The sequence below is a fragment of the Mustelus asterias genome, chromosome 14 (genome assembly GCF_964213995.1).
Source record: "Mustelus asterias chromosome 14, sMusAst1.hap1.1, whole genome shotgun sequence".
Classification (NCBI taxonomy): domain Eukaryota; kingdom Metazoa; phylum Chordata; class Chondrichthyes; order Carcharhiniformes; family Triakidae; genus Mustelus; species Mustelus asterias.
The window spans coordinates 63897529-63907340 of NC_135814.1; positions in this window are offsets into that span (position 1 = coordinate 63897529).

Consider the following 9812-nt stretch of genomic DNA (forward strand, 5'->3'; position numbering starts at 1 on the left):
CAGGTCGGTAAAAGTGCGGTTTGCATTCCGCGCAAATCCGACAGCTCCTTGTCACCGACCTGACGTCCTCCACCGAGTAAGGTAGGTTGCGGGCTTTGATAAAGTGGTAGAGCCGAGTGACCCCAGGATGGCACAGGTCATTATGGAGGGCGTTCAAGCGATCCTCCTGCATAGTAGCACATGTTCCGCGCGAGAGGGCATTCGAGGGCTCATTGAGTTTCCCTGGACGATACATGATATCGTAGTTATAGGTGGAGAGTTCAATTCTCCACCGCAAGATCTTATCATTCTTGATCTTGCCCCTCTGCGTGTTGTTGAACATGAACGCCACGGACCGCTGGTCCGTGATCAGGGTGAACCGCTTCCCCGCCAGGTAATGGCGCCAGTGTCTGACGGCCTCCACAATGGCCTGGGCCTCCTTTTCCACCGCTGAATCCCGAATTTCGGGGCCTTGGAGGGTGCGGGAAAAAAACGCGACGGGCCTGCCCGCCTGGTTTAGTGTGGCGGCCAGGGCGAAATCAGATGCATCGCTTTCCACCTGAAAAGGGATGGATTCGTCTACCGCGTGCATCGTGGCTTTCGCGATGTCGTGTTTCAATTCCTTGAAGGCCAATTGGGCCTCTGGCGTGAGTGGAAAAGTCGTGGACTTAATAAGCGGATGGGCTTTGTCCACGTAGTTAGGGACCCACTGCGCATAATAGGAGAAGAAGCCTAGGCATCTTCTCAGTGCTTTTGCGCTAGCGGGCAAGGGAAGTTCAGCAAGGGGGCGCATACGGTCGGGATCAGGGCCAATGACCCCGTTTTCCACCACGTATCCCAGGATGGCTAACCGGCGCGTATGGAATACACACTTCTCCCTGTTGTAGGTCAAATTCAGGCGAGATGCAGTGCGTAAAAAGTTCTGGAGATTTGTGTCATGGTCCTGCTGATCACGGCCGCAGATGGTGACATTATCCAGGTACGGGAAGGTAGCCCGCAGCCTGTTCTGGTCCACCATTCGGTCCATAGCACGCTGGAAGACCGAGACCCCATTGGTGACACCAAATGGAACCCTAAGAAACTGATACAGACGACCATCCGCCTCAAAGGCCGTGTAGTGTCGGTCCTCTGGGTGAATGGGGAGTTGGTGGTAGGCGGACTTAAGGTCTATGGTGGAGAACACCCGGTACTGCGCAATCTGATTGACCATATCAGATATGCGCGGGAGGGAATACGCATCCAGCTGCGTATATCGATTAATGGTCTGACTGTAATCAATGACCATCCGGGGTTTATTCCCGCTCTTGACCACCACAACCTGTGCTCTCCACGGACTAACACTGGGCTGTATGATCCCTTCTTTGAGGAGTCGCTGAACCTCAGATCTGATGAAGATCCGGTCTTCAGTGCTGTAACGCCTACTTTTAGTAGCGATGGGCTTGCAGCCTGGTACCAGATTCTTGAATAAAGAGGGTGTGGTGATCTTTAATGTAGAAAGATTGCATGCGGGGCGCTTTGGACAATTTGGAGACTGCAGCTGTTCCCCTACTGTCAGCGAAGGGAGTGGCCCACCGTACTGTAGGATCACACTCTTCATGTGGACCATAAAGTTTAGTCCGAGGAGAATTGGTGCGCAAAGATGCGGCAACACAAGGAGCCTGAATCGCTCGTAAATTGTGCCTTGCACTTTCAAGGTTACCACACAACGTCCTAGCACAGGGACAGACCGGGACCTTGATGCCATAGAGATTGTCTGTTTGGCAGGTTGAATCTGGAGTCCACACCTCTTTACAGTGTCAGGTGAATAAAGCTCTCAGTGCTCCCGCTGTCAAACAGACAATAAATTGCACGACCATTTACCTGTATATCCATCATTGAACAGTCAAGCCTGTGGTGCTTAGCCTGGTTCAGGGTGATCGACGCCACCGTTGGTCCGTGAACGTCACTGCAGGCAGCTGAGGTCGATGCTGAGGACCCCTGCTGGTCGCTCATGGTCATCGTCGACCAAAATGGCCGCCCCCATGAATCGCACATGGTTGAGGGCGCCAAACGTAGCGACTCCTGGTGGTCATCCTCCTCCGACTCCGTCGACTACAATGGCGTCGTCCTGGACTCACACGTGGACGAACCCCGTGAGTACTTCGACGTCGATGGTGATGATCCCCGTTCCGAAGGGTCACAGGCTGCACTGCCGTTCTTGGGCTTCGATCTGCACACCTTCACATAATGCCCCTTTTTACTGCATAGTTTACAGACCACCGCTTTAGCGGGACACTTTTGTCGTGGATGCTTGGCTCCTCCGCAGAAGTAGCACCGCGGGCCGCATGGGGCTGCAGCCGTCGTCGGGTCTACATGGGAGCACACCATAACACTGCACTTCGAGCCCGTGGGGCGAGGAGGGATTTGCGACTGCTCCTGCCACGTTGTCTCCACGTGGTCCTCCGGATACAGGACCAAGCTCTTCGAAGCCGCCTCAAGCATTTCAGCCAATTCCATAGCTTGGGTCAGGTTGAGATTCCCCTTTTCTAGCAGCTTGAGACGGATGTATGAAGACCCTACCCCTGCCACAAACGCATCTCGGGCGAGGTCATACATGTACTGCTCAGCCGACACAGCTTTGCAGTCACAGCCCCTGGCAAGCTGCAAGAGCTCATTGGCGTAATCCTCCATGGTTTTGCCCGACTGCCGACGTCGTGTAGCGAGGAGGTAACGAGCGTGGATCTCGTTGGGAGGTTTCGTGTAGCGCTTTTTTAAAAGCTCGAGGGCCCTCGGGTAAGTGGTGGCCGCACGGATCGCGAGGTAGACTGTGTCGCTTACCCTCGCATGGAGGACCCGGAGTCTGTCATCATCTGTGGTGACCGCTGCGGAGGCTGCCAGGTAGTCTTCAAAACACTTCAGCCAGTGGTCGAAGGTGTTAGAAGCGCCCACCGCACATGGATCTAGCGTCAGACGTTCTGGCTTTAGGATTTGCTCCATACTCTCCTTTCTTTTTCCCTTCCGTCGAGAGCTTAATGTTAGACAATAAAATTGATGCGCGTCAATTGAACACGAGGCACGAAGCTTCGGTAACAGAAGGCTTTTATTGTCTAACAATGGAACTAATAGAACGTAAACACACTATCCCAGACTGACGAGGTCCCGCCCGAGCAGGGGGTCTTATACCTCTCCCAGGAGGCGGAGCCCGACTGGGATGTGCCACAACAGTAACAACCACAGGTGTATTAATCCCACCCTAGCCCAACAACAACATTAGAACAATCCCACAGTGGGAACCAACGATGGTTCACAACAGTCACCCAGTATCATTATAACAGCATCTTCTATTATCTCATTGCTGTTATACAATCTTACTGTGTGCAAATTGACTGCTGTGTTTCCCACATTGTTTCCCTGGAACTTTGAATTCAAGGAATTGAAGGGGGAGAGGTGGAGTCGTGATATTGTAGTAATAATGAAGTAAATTTATGATAATAACAACGTATTACGTAAGGTATACTATGGTCTTTACCACAGTGACAAAACCAAAAGTCCTTCATTGGCTGTAAAGTGCTTTTGAATGCCTTCAGCTCATGTAAGGTTCCAGATAAATGCAAAATCGTTCTTCCTTTAGTGTAATTTCACTGTTAAATTGGAAGACTCCCTTGGTGAAATTATAAAAGCAATTGACAAAACCCTCTTCCAAGATTTCCTGTTATCTCCTTTCCACAAATCAGGGCTTTCTTTTCCTTTATTCTTGCACGGGATGTGAACATCACTCACAAGACCAGTATTGCCCAACCTTAATCATGCTTCGGTAGGTGGTGGTGAACTGCTTGCTTGAATTGCTGCAGTCCACGTGTTGAGAAAGTACAGACACAATATTGTTCAGTGAGTAATTCCAGGATTTTGATCCAGTGACAATGAAAGAACAGTGATATATGACAAGTCAAGATGGTGTGTGGCTTAGAGGTAAACTTGGAGGTTGTGGTTTTCCAATGCACCTACTTCCCTTGTCTTTCCATATGTAGAGATTGCTGGTTTATAATGTTTTGTCAAAGAAGCCTTCGTAAGTTGCTGCAGTGCATCTTGTAGATAGTACATACTGCTGCCACGATACACCAGTGATGGAAGGAGTGAGTGGTTAAGTTCTGATGAAGGCTGATCAATATGAAATCTGGTTCTTTCACTATTTGGCATGGTGCTGAATCTGCTAAGTATTTTAGCAGCTTCCTTTATTATTTCAAATTTCCAGTATTTTGTTTTGTTTTAATGTTTAAGGTGATAGATGGGGTGCTGATCAAGCCAGCTGTTTTGTCATGCATGGTGTGGAGCTTTTTGAGTGTTTTTATGGCTGCACTTATCCAGTCAAGTTGAGAACATTCAGTCACACTCCTGAATTGTGCCTTCTAGGCGGTGGGATGGCTTTAGGGAGTGAGGAGGTGAGCAATATTCTGCAGAATACCCAGCCTCTGGCTTGCTCTTGTATCCACAGTATTTTTGTGGCCATCCCAGTTAAATTTCTGGTCAATACTGACTGCCTGCCCAGGGTATTGATGGTGAAGGATTTGGTTATTGTAATGTCATTGAATATCAATGGCAGGTGGTTAGATTCTCTCTTATTGAAGATTATCTTGCCTGGCCTTTGTTTGACATAAATGTTACTTGCCACTTATCAGCCTAAGTCTGAATGTTTTTCAGATTTTTCTGCATATGGGCACTACCTCATCACCTGAGGAGTTGAGAGTGGAATTGAATACTGGACAATCATCAGTGAACATTCCTATCTCTGACCTTATGATGGAGGGAAGTGTTGTAGGGTGTTTGGTACAGTTTAGTAGGTCTGAAAAAGTCTTTGTAGTCATATATAGGTTAACTGGAAGTCTTTATTGGTTCTTCGAACTATTTACAAATACACCGTAGAGGGTACAAGCTGGGAGTTGTCTCCATATTTGCTGGTGCACACAGCTCTGTCTAACATTCAACTGACCCTGAGTGTGGCTCTTGTATTCTCTTATTTCATTGTGGGTGGCACTGTACTCAGTCCCATATTAACTATATATGTGCCAGATTCATAACTACAGCTCTCCCAATCTTTATCAAATCTTTATTAAATGAATTTTAAGTGATCATAGTATACCTTACGTAATACGTTGTTATTATTATCATAAGTTTACTTCATTATTACTACAATATCACTACTCCACCTCTCCCCCTTCAAGTCCTTGAATTCAAAGTTCCAGGCAGTCTGGAGACTTTATAACCCTTCTATATCTTGTTCACACTACTGTTGGAGGATTGGTAGGCTCATTCACAGCTTTTTCTTTCTGTAGGTTTGGAGGTTGTTCTTGTATCTGGATATGTTTTTATCCCTTGTTTCCATTCTTTCATGTTGAACTACACTCGGTCGATTGTTGGTTATTGTGCTTACTGGTGGCTGCTCCTCTAATTTGTTTCTTGTGGGGTGGTATAATATTGTGTTTGTATCCTTGTCATTTAATTTGCTTCTTTTGGCATTGCATGGGTCATGGTGATATATATGGAAGTTCATGCTTCAGCAATGGAACCTCCACCTTCACTTTTCATTCATCTTCTTCTTTAACTTATCACGTTTTTTCCCGGATATGTATTAGTTTTTCAAAGAGCCTTCCTTGCTCTGCCTGCAGCAGGGCTTTGTCTTTGTCAATCACTGCTAGCTACCTGCTCTGCATTGCTGCCTGCTGTTGCAGTTTTGGAATACTGCAGGGATCTCCAAAAAGACCTACCTTTAGGTCTTCTGGAAAGTTCCCTCCTCTCTGGTACCCTCATGTGGTTTGCTTGAGAATCATCTTTTTCCTTTTCATAGCTTTACGGGATGTTTCAATGTCTCTTTTTATGCTCTGTGCACTCCACAAGTTGAAGATTAAAGTACCCATCAGAAGCTTTTAATATTTCATCGATACTGGTTGAGGATTCACCAATGCCTTGCATTAGGATTATTCTTCCCCAACTTCAGCAAATCAGTATAAAATGGCATTAATCTGGACTTTGCAGGACCTGATGTCCTTCAGTAAGTTTAGAAATTCTTTTCTCAAGGACACCAAATTTCCCACTAGGTTTGGCACTTGGATAAGTCCAAATTCTTCTGGATGAGTGGAACTCTGATCCATGGTGAAAAATTTACAAGTGTAGGATCTGCTTCAAGAGCTTTCTGAATTTCAAGATTTCACTTGGAGACAAATGGCTTGCCCGCACTTGCCAATTTTCACAGACTCTGCTACAATGGTGAGCGCACTCAGCTCGAAAATATTTTCACCAATGGCTGCCTGGATCGACTGTCTGCAGAGTTCTCTTGCTCAAGTTTACAAACTTGTTGAATCTCAGCTTTTGCTTTCTCTCAGCTGAGTTTAACGGTCACAGTTATTTAATAATTGTCTGTTTCCATTTCAGAGCAAGCTTGGACACTATACCGATAAGGAGGTCAGTTTTCAGTGGCAGGTTTTTTCAAACTGCACGTCTGACTCTGAATTATTTGAATATTTCTCCGGACTTGCTGAAGCCTGGAGTTTTAAATGATTTAGCTCACCTTGCTGACTCTGCACTCTGGAATTTGAAGTTGGATTTCCAAAGGAGCTGCAATGGAGTCTTCCACTGCAGTAAGGAATTTTTAATCTCTGCCTTCAATTTCCAAGCCTTCTTTGGAGCTTTTCCTGATCTTCCTTCTGCGCCCATTCTTCTGGAGTTTATTTTCAGATTAGACTTCTTTGCTGAATCTTTTCTCAGACTACCAGCATTTTAATTTTTTGCTACATTTTCTGTGAGGTTTTGGCTTTTACCACAAGCTGCCACCAGGTTGTAGGGTGTTGATTACAATTCAGTAGGTCTGAAGAAGTCTTCCTAGTGTTGATCTTAGCTTACCGGCAACCATTATCAGCTCAGTACAAAGAGGAGAAGAGGCAGGTCTCTCTCAATTAGTAATCCGCTTTATTATCATCGTTAGGCAGTGTACATATAAATCATACGTCTGGTTACAACATAAGCATACAGTTTGTATCAAAACCAAACAGTTTAAATGCACTCCCATTGGTTTCCATGGCAACTCCCAAGTAATCACAGAATATGAGAGCTGCTACCTAATCAGGAGAGCTGACGCTGGCCAAGTATTCATCCTCCCTCTCATTGCAGTATCCATGTCCTCAATGCAGGGTCTTCTTCTTCTGCACTGTTAATCTCTGGAGTTTCCTTGCTGCTTGTTCAGGAATATTTGTTCTTATCCTGTTGCTTATCTTTTCCGAGATAAGCTGCCTCTTCCTTGTTGGTTTAATCTTGTTCGCTTATTTTGTATCTTTCCCTCATTGGCCCCAGCCTTACAACATTTCCTTCGTATTTTTTACAGAACAAAGTAAGTTTAGCTAATTCAAACCAGTTTCAGGTTATTGCAGTTCAAGTAAACTTTAGCTGCCCCTGGCCAGCACTAGTCACACGTAGGTTAACTGTAAGTCTTTGTTGACTCATAGCACTATTTGCAAATATACATTTAAAGGGTTCAGGCTAGGAGCTGTTTCCATATTTGCTGGTATACACAGATCTGTCTGACACTCAACTGACACTGAGTGCAGGTCGGGTACAGTCTTACGTTGCTGAGCGGGTGCTGCTGTACTCGGTCCCACATTCATTCATGGGACAGGGGTGTCGCTGGCTGGCCAGTATTTATTGCCCATCCCTAGTTGCCTTGAGAAGGTGCTGGTGAGCTGCCTTCTTGAATCGCTGGAGTCCATGTTCTGTGGGTTGACCCACAATGCCATTAGGGAGGGAATTCCAGGATTTTGACTCAGCAACTGCGAAGGAACGGCGATATATTTCCAAGTCAGGATGGTGAGTGGTTTGGAGGGGAACTTACAGGTCATGGTGTTCCTGTGTATCTGCTGCCCTTGTCCTTCTAGATGGAAGCGGTCGTGGGTTTGGAAGGTGCTGTCTAAGGATTTTTGGTGAATTGCTGCAATGCATCTTTAAATAGTACACACTGCTGCACTTGAGTGTCGGTGGTGGAGGGAATGGATGTTTGTAGATGTGGTGCCAATCAAGTGGGCTGCTTTGTCCTGGGTGGTGTCAAGCTTCTTGAGTGTTGTTGGCGATGCACCCATCCAGGCAACTGGGGAGTATTCTGTCACACTCCTGACTTGTGTCTTGTAGATGGTGGACAGGCTTTGGGGAGTCAGGAGGTGAGATAATTGCCACAGTATTCCTAGCCTCTGGCCTACTGTTGTAGCCACTGTGTTTATGTGGCAAGTCCAGTTGAGTTTCTTGTCAATGGTAATGACAAAGATGTTGACAGTGGGGGATTTAGTGATGGTGACACCATTGAATGTCAAGGGGCAGTGGTTAGACTATCTCTTATTGGTGATGGTTGTTGCCCAACATTTGTGTGGCATGAATGTTACTTGCCCCTTGTCAGCCCAAACCTGGATATTGTCCAGATCTTGTTGCATTTGAACATGGACTGCTTCAGTGTCTGAGGAGTCGCAAATGATGCTGAACATTATGCAATCATCAGCAAACATCCCCACTTCTGACCTTATGATGGAGGGAAGGTCACTGATGAAGCAGCTGAAGATTGTTGGGCCTAGGACACTACGCTGAAGGACCCCTGCAGAAATGTCCTGGAGTTGAGATGACTGACCCTCCACAACCACAACTATCTACCTATATGCCAGGTATGACTCTAACCAGTGAAGTGTTTGCCCCCTGATACCCATAGATTCGTGTTTTGCTAGGACTCCTTCATGCCATACTCAGTTGAATGCAGCCTTGATGTCAAGAGCTGTCACTCTGTCCTCACCTCTGGAATTCAGCTGTTTTGTCCATATTTGAACCAAGACTGTAATGAGGTCAGGAGCTGAGTGACCCTGGCAAAACCCAAATTGGGCATCACTAAACATGTTATTGCTGAGCAAATGCTGCTTGATAGCACTGTTGATGACCCCTTCCATCATTTTACTGATGATCGAGAGTAGACTGATTGGGCGGTAATTGGCCAGGTTGGATTTGTCCTGCTTTTTGTGTACAGGACATACCTGGGCAATTTTCCAAATTGTTGGGTGGATGCCAGTGTAACTGTACTTAGAAGAGTTTGATGAGGGGAGCGGCAAGTTCTGGAGCACAAGTCTGGAGTACTATTGCCGGAACGTTATCAGGGCCCATTGCCTTTGCAATATCCAGTGCCTCCAACTGTTTCTTGATATTACGTGGAGTGAATTGAATTGGCTGGAAACTGGCATCTGTGATTCTGGGGACCTCTGGAGGAGGCTGAGATGGATTATCCACTCAACACTTCTGGCTGAAGATTGCTGCAAATGCTTCAGCCCTATCTTTTGCACTAATGTGCTGGGCTCCTCCATTATTGAGAATGGGGATATTTGTGGAGCCTCCTCCTTCTGTGAGTTGTTTAATTGTCCACCATCATTCACGACTGGATGTGGAAGGACTGCAGAGCTTAGATCTAATCCGTTGGTTGTGGGATCGCTTAGCTCTGTCTATCACTTTCTGTTTATGCTGTTTGGCATGCAAGTAGTCCTGTTTGATAGGTTGCAGATTGTGCTTGAGTACAGTTCCGCTGCTGTTGGTGGCCCACAGCGCCTCATGGATGCCCAGTCTTGAGTTGCTAGATCGGTTCGAAGTCTGTCCCATTTAGCATGGTGATAGTGCCACACAACACGATGGAGGTTATTCTCAATGTGAAGGCAGGACTTTGTCTCCACAAGGACTGTGCGGTGGTCACTCTTACTGATACTGTCATGGACAGGTGCATCTGCAGCCAGAAGATTGGTAAAGATGAGGTCAAGTATGTTTTTTCCTCTTGTTGGTTCCTTTACCACCTG